Here is a 19,981-nt window from a genome sequence, read left to right as displayed (position 1 = left end):
GCCATACTGGCGTATCACTCGGCGTAATGGTATGGGCTGCCATTGGTTACACATTTCGGTCACCTCTTGTCCGCATTGACGGCACTTTGAACAGTGGACGTTACATTTCAGATGTGTTACGACCCGTGGCTCTAACCTTCATTCGATCCCTGCGAAAGCCTACATTTCAGCAGGATAATGCACGACCGCATGTTGCAGGTCCTGTACGGGCCTTTCTGGATACAGAAAATGTTCGACTGCTGCCCTGGCCAGCACATTCTCCAGATCTCTCACCAATTGAAAACGTCTGGTCAATGGTGGCCGAACAACTGGCTCGTCACAATAGCCCAGTCACTACTCCTGATTAACTGTGGTATCGTGTTGAAGCTGCATGGGCAGCTGTACCTGTACACGCCATCCAAGCTCTGTTTGACTCAATGCCCAGGCGTATGAAGGCCGTTATTACGGCCAGAGGTGGTTGTTCTGGGTACTGATTTCTCAGGATCTATGCACCCAAATTGCGTGAAAATGCAATGACATGTCAGTTCTAGTATAATATATTTGTCCAATGAATACCTGTTTATCATCTGCTAGTCTTCTTGGTGTAGCAATTTTAATGGCCAGTAGTGTATTTATGATAAGCACACATTTTAATAAGTCATATAGACGTGAAAATTACATGTATAATGTATGTTAATGCGGAACACAGAAATCCATCCTGACCTACCAATATACTCGTATATAGTCCCCTTATATTCCTATCAGAGCTGTCACTGTCAATATCTAGTGGTTAAAACCCCCAGTGAAAGAGAACTGTTGCAATATGTTCCAATAACGATAGTATGACCCAATCCTTTCAGCCTGTGATATGTATTACTGCTGTTAAAGCAACGTCAGATGGCCTCTCCATGAGTGTTGTCGGCACTGCTACTCAGCACGCGGTACACGCACGCACACTGCTGCCACAAGACAACCAACCATCTCTCCACAATTTACCAAAGTGCAAGGAACTCCACCTCCTATTGTAATATTCCGTAATGTAAGCTGATATCCACAAATACTCCGATCACTGAGCGGCTACCGCAATGATATCACTGTGAGACTACTCCCTTAAGCAAAATACGAGGTGTGGTGCTTCAACGTTTCCGAGAGCGCGTATGTTGCCATTTCCCATCTATAAACCCATCGCGAAGATGTTTATGCTGGCAGAACTGTTGCAGTCGGGTATGTACGTATTCTGCGAGCTAGTATTTTTTGAGCTATCAGATCAATTGCAGGTACCCACGGTCCAACAAACCTCCAATCTACCGCTGTTGGAAATGTTGGGTCACGACATAAATGTGTTCAGCAACATAATATTGCCTGATCCATTGCAGATATGTGCAGGTCTTCAACATTTTTCACCAGTACTCCGGAGTATGGGTATTACCATTGCTATCTATAGTTAAATGATAATATACCCATGTGTCTAACCGAATACATATAGCCTGCCTGCAAATCTGATATAGCCCTTTCACTTCCATACACAAAGATCGTCGTAAATAGGAGGCATTTTTATGGATTTTTGACAGGATAGAGAATACGAAAACTAAAATTCTTGTACAAAATCTTTATTAAATTCTACATAGACATTTACACAAAGAAAACAGTTCTTTCTTTATTTTTGCTCGGTGTAGTTTTAATACTGTCCAGCATCATTTTTAGCTTATAGCTTATATATACAGCAGAGAGCCTTCTAATTCTTTCTTCAGACAGTAACTTGACAAGCACAAAGAAGGAATGTTTTGGTATTCCAATATGTAACTTTTTCCTGTAAAATACCCGACTTATGGTTTTAACAATAAGTTCTATTCCTTCCTGTAAATCTTCTAGACGTTTAATTCGTGGAACTATTATTTTATGCATAACACTTATTACAACAGTCCACACCTTCCAGGGTGTACACTATCAACTCTTCTGTTGCAAATTCTTGTGGAATCTCCATGTGAAACTTAAAGTTTACAAATTTTTCAAACGAATTACCATCAGAGGTTATTATTATACGCTGGTTACAAGCTCTGCAGACTGCTGTTCCGTTGCTAGGTGTACTGCACCCAGCCCACCACATTTCAGTGCTATGTAACCATCCTTTTTAAGCATATCCAGGTAGGAATGGAGTTTTATAACAGATTTTTCGTATATAACGTAGTAACCATGCTCCAATCCATAATTTTCAGCCATGACTAACAAATGGCCACTTACCATTGTTGTTTACAGTAGATGCTAATGTCTTGTATTTCCCACTCGTAGTCAGATATGTCCAAACACTGTATTTGAAGCCATATGTAAACATACGTTGCAACTGTATAATGGTTTCTTCTATTTTAAAGTAAGTTTATGTTCTTCCTCTATGGCAGTTTTAGGCGTATACTTTTGTTTTTGTGTTATGACTGATCTCTTTCATCTCCAATTTTCTGTTTCGTGCGCCTAACAGATTAATAGCGCTTAAAGGCGTAATGTCTACAATGGGGAATGGTTTGAGGGGACCAAACCGTGGTTCAGGTCGAAAAAAATCGATTTTCGGTTTTCATCATATTTCGATAGATTAAGGTTTTATTTAAGTTTAGAAAGCTTTCTGTACAAGAGGTTATGTCGCATGGCAACGATGTTTCTAATTGCAACTCTTCAACAAGTGCATCATCAAAGAAGCTCTCACCATTTCAAAAGAGCTACGACGAATTTACTGTAAGTGACAAGGGGTGCAGTAACGTTATTATAAATCTGAGAATATTATCAGATGTAATTTCTAAATTTGTACAATGTAGACAGTGTGGTGAGTCACAGAGTGTGAAAATTTGTGAGAGTGCCAGTGGGAGAAAAGGCCTAGCAATTGCTTTGGATTTAATTTGCAGTAAATGCTCAGCTGTGATTACATTTATGAGTTCTTCAAAACCATATGCAAGTGGCCCTTATCAATCAATACTAGATTAGTTTATGCCTTACGATCCATTGGCAAGGGCATGGCTGCAGGAAGAACATTTTTTTCAGTGATGAACGTACATCAGCTATCAAATAAATTTGAAACACTGACTGCAATATTAGAGAAAGCTGGATGTGAGGTCAGTGAGGAAAGAATGAAACTGGCTGCTAGGAAAGCAGTGGAAGAAACTGATGGATGTTCGGATATTGCAGTTGCACTTGATGGAAGATGACAGAAAAGAGGACATACTTCGCTGAATGGAGTAGTGACTGCCATGAGTGTAGACACCGGTAAAGTGTTAGATGTGGAGATAATGTCTAAATATTGCGAATGCCGTAAAGTCAATGAACACAAAGAACCCAACTGTGTGGCTAATTTTAGAGGAACAAGTGGTGGTATGGAAGTTCATGGAGTACAACAAATATTTCATCACTCCATAGAAACAAGAGGTGTACGGTACACCAGATATTTCGGCGGTGGTGACAGTAAGGCATACAACAATGTGGTGAAGTCTAAGCCATATGGAGATGCTATTATTAGCAAAATAGAATGTGTAGGCCATGTTCAAAAACGTTTGCGAACAAGGCTGAGAAAAATAATTGTTGATATGAGAGGAAAAAAAATAGAAGATGGAAAATTGTTGACCAGACAGGGTCAGTTAACTAAAACTGAAATAGAAAACTTGCAGGTATACTATGGTCAGGCAATTAGGAGAATAAAGCAAAATCTGGAGGAAATGAAGAGAGATGGTTGAGACATATTCTTCCATAAATCCTCTACTGATGATAAGCCATGTCATGGATTGTGACCATCAGGAGAAAGTTCATGGCGCAAATACAATATGGCTCAGGCAACTGGAGAATCTTATTCTTACCAGCATTCTCTTACTGCTGCTGTTATTATAGCAATTAAACCTATTTTCAGAGACTTGGTCATCCTAACCCTCTAAGGAAATGTTTGCATGGGCAGATACAGAATCCAAATGAATGTTTCAGCAGCATAAATTGAAACCATCTTCCTAAAACTGTATTTGTAGGCATGCATACAATGAAACTAGGAGTTCATCATGCTGTTATTACATTCAATTGTGGTAATACTGGAAAGTGTTGGGTACTGAAAAAGCTGGGAATTAATCCTGGTGAAAATATGATCACTGGGCTGCAACATTGCGATAAAATGAGGATAGCCGATGCAGACAGGTCTGCATCTAATATGGCCAAGAAAGTAAGACAAACATCCAGGAAGGTGAAAAAGAAGATGGAAGACCTGCTAGAGGCCAAAGAAGGGCCATCATATGCAGCAGGACAATTTTAATTAACTGTAACTAGCAAATTTCAAAAAGTTTTTTCTTTCAAGTCAATCTCCCGCTAACAAAACTAAACTTTTTAGTAGATATGACCCATAATATGAGAAACCATCACAGAAAAACGAATGAAATTTTCAGAAACTCTGCATAACATAAAAAGCCAACTCTGGTGCTACATTCATTAATATTCCCCCATTACAAAAGCTCACAAAAAATATTTTCTGAAGAAAAAACTTAAAATTTTTTGTTGATAAATTTTAAAAAGTATTTCTTAAAAACTATAAAATGGCTAAAGTAGATTTTAGTAAGTTGACTATTAGCATCATGTAACATACAGTAAAAATATTGAGGTCCTGCATCAAATAGTTTTTTTTTTCAGAAATGGGTCAAATACTTGCCTAAATTGACATGGGTTAGATAGGCTGGGTGTGGTCCCCTTAAGACTGCTCAGTATATTCAATCTTTTCCTCAATGCTTATGGAATTAAATTGTTGATAGCAATCAGTCCTAACGTCGTAATATCTATAGCCTATTTGATGGTATAAGTCTCCCCTACTTTAATCCAGCACTTCTGTACAACACTTAGCCGGTGTGGCCTTTGTGGCCGAGCGGTTCTAAGCGCTTCAATCTGGAACCGCGCGACCGCTACGGTCGCAGGTTCGAATCATGCCTTGGGCATGGATGTGTGTGAAGTCCTTAGGTTAGTTAGGTTTAAGTAGTTCTCAGTTATAGGGGGCTGATGACCTCAGAAGTTATGTCCCATAGTGCTCAGAGCCATTTGAACCATTTTTACAACACTTATATCGTGTTTGTTGATGTTGGTGATAGGAGTCTCCACATAGTTTAACGGTAGATAATCAAAACTGTATACAGTCAGAACATAGTTTGTAGGTGTTTCTCGGTCTTGAGTGTCTTCAAGAATTACTTCTACACCAATCAATTTTCCTTTTTTTTAAAAAAAAAATATTTATTACCACAGTAGACAAACTGCAGAACATTATTAAACTTCACACAGCAGCTGTTCTGTAAGTTATTCGTTAACTGACACCAAATAGTAGCAACTGGCAAAAAATTGAGTGGAGCATGTTCTAAGTATTGTTTGTATGTGTTTAATACATTTAAACGATCTCGTACTGCATAAAACACATGATCCCTTCTGTAACTGTATATTGTGGCCTCCAGCCTGGTAATAGCTGAGGAAGACATTAGAGATTGCAGTAGTCGCATGTCTGGACCCTTCATAAAATTTATAAGGCGGTTACCAGTAAGTATGTTCACTCCTGAACTTGTGATTTGACATATAAATTTATTATACATCTTTAGAGTTGGAACTCAGCTACAATAAACAAACAATCTCAACTTTCTGTCATTGTCAACAATCAAACTGCTGTTTTTTTAGCAGTTCGCTTCCCGGAAAAAGACGGAGTTTGGTATTAGGTAATCATAAATCTATATGTTATTAGAAACCACAGGAAAATCTTGCATTATATCCAAATCCAAAAGGTAATAGTCATCTACACGAATATACTCCAACACTGTATGCAGCTCTTTCATTTTACTGTCCATTTTAAAGTCGACTAATTCCGCTTTATATGGATTTCTATGTTTCTCTGAAACGATTTGTAGTGCTTCCTAGCCGATTTCTTCCACTATTCCTCTTGCCGTTACATTGTCATTCCCACGTAGGATAAATGGTAACTTTGCCTTGACAGCATGTCTCACAGTGACGAACATGGAACCCACAGATCTCGTTCTTTAACGTTACTGACCGTCCCTTGTGCAATCGCTCCTGACAGTCAGCTTCACAAATGTTTTAATTAGCGCAATTTTAATGCGAAAGTTCTGTAATGGATATAAGCACTCGAAATTCTTCTTGTTAAGGAGCATACAAATATCAGTGTAATTTATGTTGCCAATGTTAGTAACAAGATTGTCCAGGTACTCCAGGAATAACCATAAATCAATGCATTCTTCGGTTGTCCCCATCTTTCTCCCTTATAACTGACGGATGTTTAGCGCTTTGAAACAGTCCATGTTGACACTAACCACTGTTCATGAAACAGTTCACAAATGAAAATTTGAGTCGGGCTGGGACTCGAAACCGGATGTCCTGCTTGTCATGAACGGTCGCCACAAATACTTTGGCTGTCTGAGCATGCCCTCCACTGCCAGTCCAAATCTCCAAATGCCACACAGTCACAGTTAAAATACTTGCACATTCGTGAAACTAAGCATAGAAAGAGCAATGTTATTTTTGTCTCGTCGTTTTGACCTCACCAGGCATGATAATACCATTAGTAATGACATGTTTATGCAGCAACTGCATTTATTACTTCCTTCAGACATATCTGTAATCACATATGAAGTACGTTATACTATAGTAAATGCATCTACTGAATAAACAGACACTTTCGCCATTATTAATATAATCAAACCTATAGGGGCAAAAATGACGACACAAAAATGATATTGGTCTTCCTATGCTTAGTTGCACGAATGTGCGACCATTTGAATTGTGACTATGTGACTCATGGAGGTCTGGACTGGCCCTGGGGCCATACTCAGGTATTCAAGTGGTTGACGAAGGCGCTCATGAGAAGTGGGAAACCCAGAGCCAAGTCTAGTTTCGGCACAAATTTTCATTTGTCATACGTAGCTGATGTTAGAACATATTCACAAAATGTGAATCTCTTTCATGATTTCCCCTGCTGCTTATCTTAAAAGACTGGCACGTCTGAAGGACATTGTATCATAATAAATGCGTCTGCAGCTTAAACACGGACACTGTCACTATCAATGATACTTTCCACTACCACACAGACTGAACACTGGTGGCTGTCCAGTCTTCTTTTATACGCTAAACATCAAAGATGGTGGCACTATGATAAGTTACAACCACACAGCAGCTGTTGCTTAGGTTATTCGTTAACTGATACTAAATTGTGGTGATTGGCACAAAGGGTAGTGCAGTATATTGTAAATACTATGTTAGTGTTTAATACCCTTTCACAGCGTTGCAAGACTCAAGCACACGATCTATTCTGTTCCCAGCTATAATATTCTATTTATTCTTTATTTAGATTCCAAAAGCTGTTGTGTGTTCTGTTCAATACATGCATACGAGCTGAAGTAAGGTTTTGGCAGTACTTAACTAATATTAGGTGGATGTGGCGTCATGACACATCTATGTGTACATGCCAGTGCTTCGGCTACCTGCTTTGTGGAGTGCAGAAAAAACGATTTGGTATTGCTATTTCCACGTAAGAACGTGTGCCCAATTAAATCTACACCAAGGAAAAATAAAATAACCATTATTTTATGTGTGTAGATGTTTATGTCGGATTTAATAAATATGGTATACAACAATATCTGTAATTCTATTCTCCTCTATATTTCTAAAAAATTTCTAAACGTGTCTCCTACACTGAAGCGCCTAAGAAACTGGTATAGGCATGCATAATCAAATACAGAGCTATCTAAACAGGCAGAGTACGGCTCTGCGGTCGGCAACACCTATATAAGACAACAATTATCTGGCGCAGATGTTAGATCGGTTACTGCTTCTACAATGGCAGGTTATCAAGATTTAAGAGGGTTTGAACGTGGTGATGTAGTCGGCGCGCGAGCGATGGGACACAAAATCTCCGGGGTAGCGATGAAGTTGTGATTTTCCCGTACGACCTTTACACGAGTGCACCGTGGATATCAGTTATCCGGTAAAACATCAAATCTCCGACATCGCTACGGCCGGAAAAAGATCCTGCAAGAAAGGGACCAACGACGACCGAAGAGAATCTGCTGCAGATTTCAGTGCTGGGCCATCAATGAGTGTCAGCTTGCGAACCATTCAACGAAACGTCATCGATATAGACTTTCGGAGCCGATGGCCCACTCGTGTAACCTTGATGACTGCACGACACAAAGATTTACGCCTCTCCTAGGTCCGTCAGTACCGACGTTGGACTGTTGATGACTGGAAACATGTTGCCTGGTCAGACGAGTGTCGTTTCAAATTGTATCGAGCGGATGTACGTGTACGGGTATGGAGACAACCTCATGAATCCACGGGCCCTGCATGTCAGCAGGGGACTGATCAAGCTGGTTGGTGGAGGCTTTGTACCGGTGTGGTGCGTGTGCTGTTGTAGTGATATGGGTCCTCTAATACGTCTATACCCGACTCTGACAGATGACACGCATGTATACGTACTGTCCGATCACCTGCATCCATTCATGTCCATTGTGCATTCCGACGGACTTCGACAATTCCAGCAGGACAATGCGACAACCCACATTTCCAGAATTGCTACAGATTGGCCTCAGGAACACTCTTCTGAGTTTAAACACATCCTCTGGTCACCAGACTCCCCAGACATGAGCATTAATGAACATTTCTGGGTTGGCTTGCAACTTCCTGTTGAGAAGAGATCTACACCCCCTCGTACTCTTGCGGATTTATGGACAGTCCTGCAGGATTCATGGTGTCAGTTCCCTCCAACACTACTTCAGACATTGGTTGAGTCCATGCCACTTCGAGCTGCGGCACTTCTGTGTGCTCACGTTGGCCCTACACAATATTACGCAGACGTACCAGTCTCTTTTTCTCTTCGGTGTATTTGTAATGATATATATGTATGTGATGTGGACAGTTGCGTGAGCATGGGATGTAGTCAAAATGAGATATATTAAAGCATAGAAACCCTTGTTTCTTACTTATATGAGGCTAAGTTCCCATGTGCAGCCAATGTTACGTATTTAGATGAATTTAATGCAATCAAACTACCCTCGTCTGCTAACCTATTATTTATTTTAGTAATACAGACAACTTAGGCGTGGAAATATTTAATTTGATGCCTCAATGTGCTTGAAAAGTATGAGATGTCTCGCATTAAATAAGAAATTTTATTTATTTTCGAGTGACTGTCCATGTCGTCAGCAGTTCTAGTGATACGTTGTAATAAGGCACCTTATCACTCCTAAAATCTAATACCTTATTCCTTCCTTGACTGATGAAATAATTATGTTGTGCATGTGTGTGTGGTGGTACTTTAATTAGTTGTTGGCAAAGCTAATTACAGGCTTTACTTCCGCAAGCAGTAGTTTCCCGAAATGCAGCAGCAGTTTGTTAATAATACTTGTCACCGATTTCATATATTTGTGGTGCATCGTCTTAGCTCCGCCTCCTAATCTGGTTGTGAACAAAAGAAATATGTGGTAATGGCAGGGCGCACATTATCAGATTGCATACAGTATGCATATTTAGATAGTGTTGCAATGTGAACAAAACTGTGTTACCCATTTTATAATAATGTGGCATCATAGATGTGGTAATGTCATTAAATTGAGCCGTCCGATGCCTCTTTTGTACTTAACCTGAACTAGGTGCCCAATCATTTTTGCAGTATTAGCTATCGATCATGCAATTCTCTTTCGCACAGAACCTGAATCTAGATGCCTATTACATGCAGTTCCATTCACAATGTTTTTCGACACTGGGGAGCATGTATCAGTTGCCAGTAGAGACTCAGTCGTTTGGAGGCAACCCACCATGCTATAGGTTACGTGGGGTTGGGGATAATGATGTGAGGCCACTGCGGCTGGTGGACATGGATTTCTATATATGGGGAGTTTGGTTTAAGCAGTGTTTGGAGGTGGTACCTAATGTACAAGAGGACAACATAATCCAAGGAATTTTAGACATTTTTGATCGAATCTTCTCATGCTGGGAAAGTAGAAGGAGAGATTTGTTTTAATTGTAAAAAGTTTCTAAAGCTAATAACCCATAAACATTCCTTTATTCATAAACATCCAGTTCTGAAAGTGTTTTCTGTCATCTTCAATCTTGAAAAATTTATGTTATAAAATGTGTTCACTTTGAGTTGGATCTAACTTTAAATTGTCATGCAGATAAAATGTAGAACATTATATAAAGGTTTGTCGTAAATAAAACATTTAAAAGAAAAAACAACGCCTTATGCACATTGCCATGGCCGTGGACATTGGTGTATCAGATACCATATCATACAGGGTTATTACAAATGATTGAAGCGATTTCACAGGTCTACAATAACTTTATCATTTGAGATATTTTCACAATGCTTTGCACACACATACAAAAACTCAAAAAGTTTTTTTAGGCATTCACAAATGTTCGATATGTGCCCCTTTAGTGATTCGGCAGACATCAAGCCGATAATCAAGTTCCTCCCACACTCGGCGCAGCATGTCCCCATCAATGAGTTCGAAAGCATCGTTGATGCGAGCTCGCAGTTCTGGCACGTTTCTTGGTAGAGGAGGTTTAAACACTGAATCTTTCACATAACCCCACAGAAAGAAATCGCATGGGGTTAAGTCGGGAGAGCGTGGAGGCCATGACATGAATTGCTGATCATGATCTCCACCACGACCGATCCATCGGTTTTCCAATCTCCTGTTTAAGAAATGCCGAACATCATGATGGAAGTGCGGTGCTGCACCATCCTGTTGAAAGATGAAGTCGGCGCTGTCGGTCTCCAGTTGTGGCATGAGCCAGTTTTCCAGCATGTCCAGATACACGTGTCCTGTAACGTTTTTTTCGCAGTAGAAAAAGGGGCCGTAAACTTTAAACCGTGAGACTGCACAAAACACGTTAACTTTTGGTGAATTGCGAATTTGCTGCACTAATGCGTGAGGATTCTCTGCCGCCCAGATTCACATATTGTGTCTGTTCACTTCACCATTAAGAAAAAATGTTGCTTCATCACTGAAAACAAGTTTCGCACTGAACGCATCCTCTTCCATGAGCTGTTGCAACCGCGCCGAAAATTCAGAGCGTTTGACTTTGTCATTGGGTGTCAGGGCTTGTAGCAATTGTAAACGGTAAGGCTTCTGCTTTAGCCTTTGCCGTAAGATTTTCCAAACCGTCGGCTGTGGTACGTTTAGCTCCCTGCTTGCTTTATTCGTCGACTTCCGCGGGCTACGCGTGAAACTTGCCCGCACGCGTTCAACCGTTTCTTCGCTCACTGCAGGCCGACCCGTTGATTTCCCCTTACAGAGGCATCCAGAAGCTTTAAACTGCGCATACCATCACCGAATGGAGTTAGCAGTTGGTGGATCTTTGTTGAACTTCGTCCTGAAGTGTCGTTGCACTGTTATGACTGACTGATGTGAGTGCATTTCAAGTACGACATACGCTTTCTCAGCTCCTGTCGCCATTTTGTCTCACTGCGCTCTGGCGGCAGAAACCTGAAGTGCGGCTTCAACCGAACAAAACTTTATGAGTTTTCTACGTATCTGTAGTGTGTCGTGACCATATGTCAATGAATGGAGCTACAGTGAATTTATGAAATCGCTTCAATCATTTGTAATAGCCCTGTATATATGCGGCTGATTATTGGCGATTTTGGTGACCAGCAGTTACCTGATAGGATATCAGAAGAGGGTAGTAGTCGATGGGGTGCTGGAATCATGATCATACCAAAGAAGTCTGTAGATAGTTCCGAATAGTACAGGTTCTGTTGTGATTACCATCGCCTGAAAGCAAGACTGTAATGGATACACATGCCAGCCACAATATTACTGAGACCACTGATATCAGAGGACAATGTCGGTGCTTTTCGACTGTGGATTTAAAGAGTGGTCATATTGATGAGAAGGGAGCACTATCCAGCACTATCCATTGAACACAATCATGTCTGGACTGAAAAATGCGCCTGCAATCTTTCAAAAGTTATTGGACGCAGCGTTGAGAGGTCTGAAGTCGTCCCAGTGTACAGTTTACTTGGATGATATCACCATACTCTCAAAAGACATGGAGCAACGTAGAAAACACCTGAAGTATTTAAGAGATAGAGGGCAGCACTTCTGACAATGATCAGATAGAAGTGCTGTTACGTATTAGAAGAGGTTGGGTGTTTAGACCAAGTAATTAGTAAAAAATGGAGGAACGATGGATTCAAAGCTAGTGCAACTATACGAAAGTTACGAGTGCCGAAGTCGATTAAGGAAACTGCGGTCTCTTTTAGGGATCTCAAATTGTTACAGAAAATTCGTCAAAGGGTCTGCTGACATACCGCGACCATTCACATTGTTTCTAAGAAGAGCTGTGAAGTTCGTATGGACAAAAAAGAGTTAGGATACTTTTGAAGAATTGAAGAGAGTTTTGACATAAAGCGCAGTTCTAGTATTTGCAGATTTTCATAAGTATTTTATCCTTTCAAGCAACGCATTTAATATGTCTAATGTATCTAATGTGTCCTAAGCCAGGAGACCAATAGTGAAGAGTATCCTGTAGCCTACAGATCAAGACAGATAAATATGTGGAGAACCATTCAACGACAGAGAAAAAAAGATTATGAGCCTCATTTATTGTGTGCATTTTAGAATTTATCTTTACGGGAAATATTTCGAGTGGTGATCGACCTTGCTGCTTCAAAGTGTTTACTAGGACTGTAGGAACCATCTGGCAGGCTGATGAGGTGGACGCTGACACTAAGCGAGTTCGACTGTGTAATAATACACAAGTCAGGGAAGAAGCGTGGGAAGCAGACGCATTAAGCAAGAAGATGGCAGTGTTGAAAATTCTGGGTCATGGTCTTAGGGAGTGGCAGGCAGTTCAGAGCTCTGACAGTGACTGTAAGCAGTAGCGACAAAATAAGTTTCGCACACGTGACAGACTGTTGTACAACAAGACGAATCAGGGATCGTGTGTAGTAGCAGCAGCAAAGTTGAAATAGGAGATTCTAAAAAAAAGCACATGATCACGAGTTATCACACCATGGAGAGTGCAAATCAACAAACGAAAGAGTGGCTGAGAAAGATAATAGTGGAGAAAAGAAAGCCGATGTGAATCGATACGTGAGTGCAATGTGCGAGCAGACTTGAACTGTGAGTGACTGCCATTGCGCAGACTACAGGACTCATCCAAACCATTTTAAATGCTTGGAATCAATGTATTGTCACTATTCAGTCATTGCCTGGAGGAAATCGATTTGTATTAATAATAATAGATCACTTTTCTTGGTGCATGGAAATGGTTGCTATATCAAGCCAAGAGGTAGTGACAATTGCACAAGCAATTATTGGTAACAACTGGATCTTGAAGTCTGGAATGTGTAACGGAAGATCCTCCTCTACCATTACTTTTCCTCAACAGTAGTTGTCGATGCCAGTGTAATTTTTCCAATTTTGGACAGGTCACTATTATCATAGCTGCTTTTGTGAAAACTTTCATATAATTTTATACACAGTATGTTATATTTCAAGCTAAAATTTATGAAAGGAATTACTTTATAAAATATTTTAGTTTCGATGTTACAATCGATAAGTACTAGTTTTGTACGTACAGTTAAATTTTTTTTAGAAACATTTGAAACTACGAATTATTTGCACACTTAAAATTTCTATTATTAATTAAGCAATCCTGTAGTGTTTACTCTGTTTATTTCTGGATTTGTTTGTGAAATAATAATCGAAATTAATAAAGTAACGAAAGATAGTAGGAGTTCATTTGATAAGAAAAATTGTAAACCATTTGGAATGTTGTTATCTCTGCAGAGTGTAGAGTCGTACGTTTGCCTCTGATTTGATCGGGCGCATTTTTGTATAATAGGTGTGAACAATGTAATTTCGGCTTTGTTAATGTGAAAAAGCAAAATACTGTATGACATACTAAAATACGTGAAAATCAGTGGAAAATATATTTATGTAAGAGATTCTGCAACAAAAGTCTTCCAATTTATTTAGTTCAAATCAATCGTGAAGATCTGATCTTAGATTTTCAGCTTCAAGAATCAGACTCCTAGACAAGAAGAACTATACCCATCTCAACATGACAAGCTAAGTAAACTTTAAAGTTTATTGTAATATTCGCTCTCCTCCAATCTTCATAAAAATCTTTGCTTATTAATTACTTGGACTGGGTATTGTTTAACGTGGACAATAGATGGAAGAAGGAAGGAGGAGGGAGATTACAAATGCCAGGGACGAATTTTATGCTGCATTTACTGAAGCAGTTGTGCCAATTGTTGCCTTTGAAGAATTTAAGAACTAGTTCATTTCATTTACTACCCAGTGATACAACGGAGAGCGTATACTGAACAATTAGGAAAATGTTAAGTTACTACGTGGATGCTCATCAAAGGGATCAGGATACGTATCTTACGTAAGTCATATGAGTGTTTAATTCAAAGACACACACGAATACTGGTTGTGCACGTACACTATGTGATCAAAACTATCCGGACACCCCCAAAAACATACGTTTCTCATATTGGGTGCATTGTGCTGCCACCTACTTCCATGTACTTCATATCAGCGACCTCAGTAGTCATTAGACATTATGAGAGAGCAGAACGTGGTCAGATGAATGGGTGTTACTTGTGTCATACGTTTGTATACGAGATTTCCACACTCCTAAACATCCCTAGGTCTACTGTGATAGTGAAGTGGGAACGTGAAGGGACACGTACAGCACAAAAGCGTACAGGCCGACCTCACATGATGACTGACAGAGGCCACCGATAGTTCAAGAGGGTCGTAATGTGTAATAGGCAGACATCTATCCAGACCATCACACAGGAATCCCAAACTGCATCAGGATCCACTGCAAGTACTATGAAAGTTAGGCGGGAGGTGAGAAAACTTGGATTTCATGGTCGAGCGACCACACATCACACTGGTAAATGCCAAACGACACCTCGCTTGGTGTAATGAGCGTAAACATTGGACGATTAAACGGTGGAAAAACGTTGTGTGGAGTAATGAATCACGGTACACAATGTGGAGATCGGCTGGCAGGGTGTGGGTGTGGAGAATGCCCGGTAAACGTCATCTGCCAGCGTGTATAGTGCTAATAGTAAAATTCGGAGGCGGTGGTGTTATGGTGTGGTAGTGTTTTTCATGGAGGGGGTTTGCACCCCTTGTTGCTTTGCATGGCACTGTCACAGCACAGGCCTACATTAATGTTTTAAGCATCTTTTACTTCCCACTGTTGAAGAGCAATTCGTGGATGGCAAATGCATCTTTCAACACGATCGAGCACCTGTTCGTAATGCATAGCCTGTGGCGGAGTGGTTATACGACAATAACACCCCTGTAATGGAGTGGCCTGCACAGAGTCCTGACCTGAACCCTACAGAACACCTTTGGGATGTTTTGGAACGCCGACTTCGTGCCAGGCCTCGCCGACCGGCATCGATACCTCTCTTCAATGCAGCACTCCGCGAAGAATGGGCCACCATTCCCCAACAAACCTCCCAGCACCTGACTGAACGTATGCCTGCGAGGCTGGAAGGTGTCATCAAGGCTAAGAGTGGGGTAACACCATATTGAATTTCAGCATTATCGATGGAGGGCGCCACGAACTTTCAGCCAGGTGTCCCGTTACCTTTGATCACGCAGTGTATGAGGTTGTTTATCGTCAGAAAATGCCATCACCGTTGGATTTGATAAAGGCAAAGTAAGGTAAAGACGTGGTGTCGCTCACGAGTTTGTGCAAACAATAAGAGAAATATGAAAACGAGTACAGAAGGTGAATACAAAGGTTTTAGAGAAGCAGGAGGAATCAGTAAAACTTACACCAAGTTTACTGCAGTAAACAGTAGGGCACTGGGTGATGTTATCCAGTCCTTACACACCGAAAGGGAGGACAAACAATTTCATCACAATGTAGTAAGGACACTGTCATGTATGGAGTCAACATAAAGCATCAGTTGCCAACAAGAACGACAGTAGGGCATGTTAGATATCTATGACCTTTCTGAGGTAGTCCAAAGTCGATTGTAGCTGTCTCAAGGGCATAGCTGGAAAAGAACATTAGGAGAAGGGGTGTGGTCAAGTCTACACAAGTAGTACCGCATACCTTCACGTCAAGGAAATGGAAAGATGATATTGGTCGTTGTCCTCAGTTTGCAATACGTCGATGGCAAGAATGGAAGGAATGCGTGACGTAGCGGTATTGCATTTTTTTCGTCTCGATCGGGGTGGAGGCATTGCAGAATAAGCACCTGGAAGGAGGAGTGCTATTCTGAGGGCATGAGGAGATGGTAGATACCAGTCACCAGTGGTTGCTGAAGAAGGTTTCAGACATACTGGAAATGTCGAATGAGATGAGGCGGTTGGAAGAAGTATTCGACAGATTTTGACAAAGTACCTAGAGCAAGTGCGTGCTCATGGGAGTGTCAGCGAAGGGTGGTAAACTGTATAGACCCTACGAGCCACAACGAGAGCTGACGGGACAGGTAGTGGACGCTACGCCACATACGCGGGGGAGGATGTTTGGATGCGTGTTTCGAGCAGCCCATGAGTGTGAACCCAAACTGTGGAAGCAGTAATAAAGTTGGCAGAGGGAAGTAAGTCGACAGAAGAGTGCGACGCTATGTAGACAGCGAAATTGATTATGTAAACCAGCAGATGAAATTTGCCCTTCCACATCTATATCCACAAACGTACTCCGCAGCCACTGTACTGTGCGTGACGGAGGGGTACCCTGTACCACCACTAGTCATTTCCTTACCTGTTCCACCCGCAAACAGAGCGAGGGAAAAACGACTGCCTCTATGCCTCTGTACGAGCCCTAAGCTCTCTAATCTTATCTTCATGGTCTTCATCTACGTCTACATCTACGTGATTAGTCTACTATTCACAATAAAGTGCCTGGCAGAGGGTTCAGTGAACCACCTTCAAGCTGTCTCTCTACCATTCCACTATCGAACGGCGCGCGGGAAAAACGAGCACTTAAATTTTTCTGTGTGGGCCTTGATTTCTCTTATCTTATCCTGATGATCATTTCTCCCTATGTAGGTGGGTGCCAAAAGAATGTTTGCGCAACGGGAGGAGAAAACTGGTGATTGAAATTGTATGAGAAGGTTCGGCTGCAACAAAAAACGCCTTTGTTTTAATGATTGCCACTCCAATTCACGTATCATATCTGTGGCAGTATCTCCCCTATTTCGCGATAATACAAAACGAGCTGCCCTTCTTTGTACTTTTTCGATGTCATCCGCCAGTCCCACCTGATTCGGATCCCACACTGCACAGCAATACTCCAGAATAGGGCGGACAGGCGTGGTGTAAGCAGTCTCTTTAGTAGACCCGTTGCATCTTTTAACTGTCCTGCCAATAAACCGCAGTCTTTTATTTGCTCTACCCACAACATTATCTATGTGATCGTTCCAATTTAGGACATTTGTAATTGTAATCTCTAAGTATTTAGTTGAATTTACAGCCTTCAGATTTGTGTGACTTATCGCATAATTGAAATGTAGTTGATTTCTTTTACTACTCATGTGAAACACTTCACACTTTTGTTTATTCAGGATCAATTGCCACTTTTCGCACCACACATATATCTCATCTAAATCGTTTTGCAATTCGTTTTAGTCGTCTGATCACTTAACAAGACGTTAAATGACAGCATCATCTACAAAAAATCAAAGAAAGCTACTCAGATTGTCTCCTATGTCGTTAATATAGATCAGGAACAATAGAAGGCCTATAACACTACCTTGGGGAACGCCGGATATTACTTCTATTTTACTCAGTGAGTTTCCTTCTGTTACTGCGAACTGTGACCTTTCTGACAGGAAATCACGAATCCAGTCGCACGACTGAGGCGATATTCCATAGGCACGCAATTTGGTTAGAAGACTCTTGTGAGGAACGGTATCGAAAGCCTTCTGGAAAAGTAAAAATATGGAATCAATTTGACATCCCCCGTGTTTACGTGAAATGTACTTTGGCGGCAGTAGAATCGTTCTGCAGTCAGCCTCAAATGCCAGTTCTCAAAATTTTCTCAATAGCGCATCTCGAAAAAAAAAAAAATCGCCTTCCCTCCAGCAACTTAGTTTCCGAAACATTTACGCCACACCGTCAGCAGAAAGGCAGTTGAATCCCCACTTTGTAACACCATAGCTCTAATGTTGTACTGATTTATTTTGCCTTTTGTTTTGTTTAATGTTATATCGTTGAGTTTCTGTAATTATTCTATGATTAATTCGGTATTGTATAAAAATGTGTACTTCTTTCTTTGTAGAAACTTTGATGTCCTGGTTTAATCATATGTAATGCATTGTCTGTATTAGTTAAATGCTTTGTCTCATTTGGAGCGAACTAAACTTAATGTATATAATTGTAATTTTGTTTAAATAAATTTTTGTAGAAATACCAATATGTACAAACAGTATGTTTTGTTTAAAGTAACTACTTGCTGTTATGTAAAGACTGATCCTCACTAAGGGCTTTTAGTTATTTTGTATGTAAAGGGTGGTGTGGTTCCCCTCAGCAACGGAACTTTGTAGCGGGCACAAAATGTGGTTGGCATGGATGGATAGGTGGAAGGGAGAGCCAGTCGGGGACGAGCTACCAAACTGTCAACAGCTCATGTAAACGTTGTGTATTGTGCTGGTGCCGAGAAAGGCCTTTCGTGGCGCTTTCCAATGCCTCGGATGGATGGATAAAGAGCTGGAACTATTCTGGAATTGGTATCTATCATCGCCACCAAAAAATGACAGAGTCCAGCATTTCTGCCTGCAAATCCACTCACCGACATGCACTCGCCACCACGTCGCGCAATCACTGAAAAGGAACCAAGGAAATATAGAAATGTACAGTGAAGTATCAGCTCATTTGGATGATTTATTTGTTTTCAGTTATAAGGTAAACCAAAAGATTGTTTATGTAAATTTACCTTGATCTATCCTCTGTCACATTTCTCCTTAGGATCCTTCCCATGCTAAAGTGATTATCGAGTGTCCTTATTGAAAGAATATTAAAGCCCAGTGTTTTACTAATTAATGCCTCTTGGACATAGTAAACAGAAAGTTAATGTTAATGCGGCAAAAGAGTGAGCTAAAGTAAATAATGTTTGCTGAAGGTAATTTTGCAATTAAAACTGCCTATTAAAAGTTTGTGGGCTTGCTAAAAAAACTAAAGTGAAAAATAAAATTTAAAGTAATAAAGTAGTACAAACAGGAATTATAACAGTTTGCTGTCAACTTCAAAATTAAAAAGTTCTTAAAACTAAGGCTTATAAAGTTTTGCTTAGTAAATGATCACATTGCTGCCTGTCGTAAATCGCAAAACGTGAGTCAGTATCTTACAAATATGTCAAATTTGTACCTCACTGCTGTAAAAATTGAAAACTGCAACTGTGGAAAATTACATACTCATGCTTGCTAAGCACTTGTTTCTCTTGTGTATTGAAAGTTCATATTAACAGTGTAACAGGACCCACAGTTTGTCAGTTGTGCTCAAGCTAAATAACGATTAATGGAAAGACCACTATCTATGAAAACAGTAGCTTCTTTTAATCAAAGGTCAGTGAGAATGTCTTTGTTAGTGAAATACATTCAACTTTCATTCTAAATAGAAAAGCATTTAGCTGAGAGAGACTTAGCCTATGCCCAGATCATAATTTAGACGTGAACTACATTTACAATTTTTTTCAGATAGAAAAATGTTTGAAAAGTAATACAGAACCTACAGTGAATATTAATAGTAATATTATTGAGATCATTCAGTTTGACTACGTCCTGAAGGTAATAGTGTGTGTCGTTATGTGTTATATTTATGCAAACAGTTAGTTCTACTCTGTCAGCTCCAAACTTAACGTTAACATATGCAGGTGCCAGAGTTCATTGCACTCTCGTGTGACAAAGTATAGGCTGTGTTTGCCCATTGAAGTTACTTATTTTAAGTTTCTTGAACAAGAGTGTTACTCATTCTTATGTCTAATTAGGCTGGCGACCGTTTTCTTTATTCTT

The sequence above is a fragment of the Schistocerca serialis genome, chromosome 8 (assembly GCF_023864345.2).
Source record: "Schistocerca serialis cubense isolate TAMUIC-IGC-003099 chromosome 8, iqSchSeri2.2, whole genome shotgun sequence".
NCBI classification, from domain to species: domain Eukaryota; kingdom Metazoa; phylum Arthropoda; class Insecta; order Orthoptera; family Acrididae; genus Schistocerca; species Schistocerca serialis.
Note: the sequence above shows the minus strand (reverse complement) of the source record.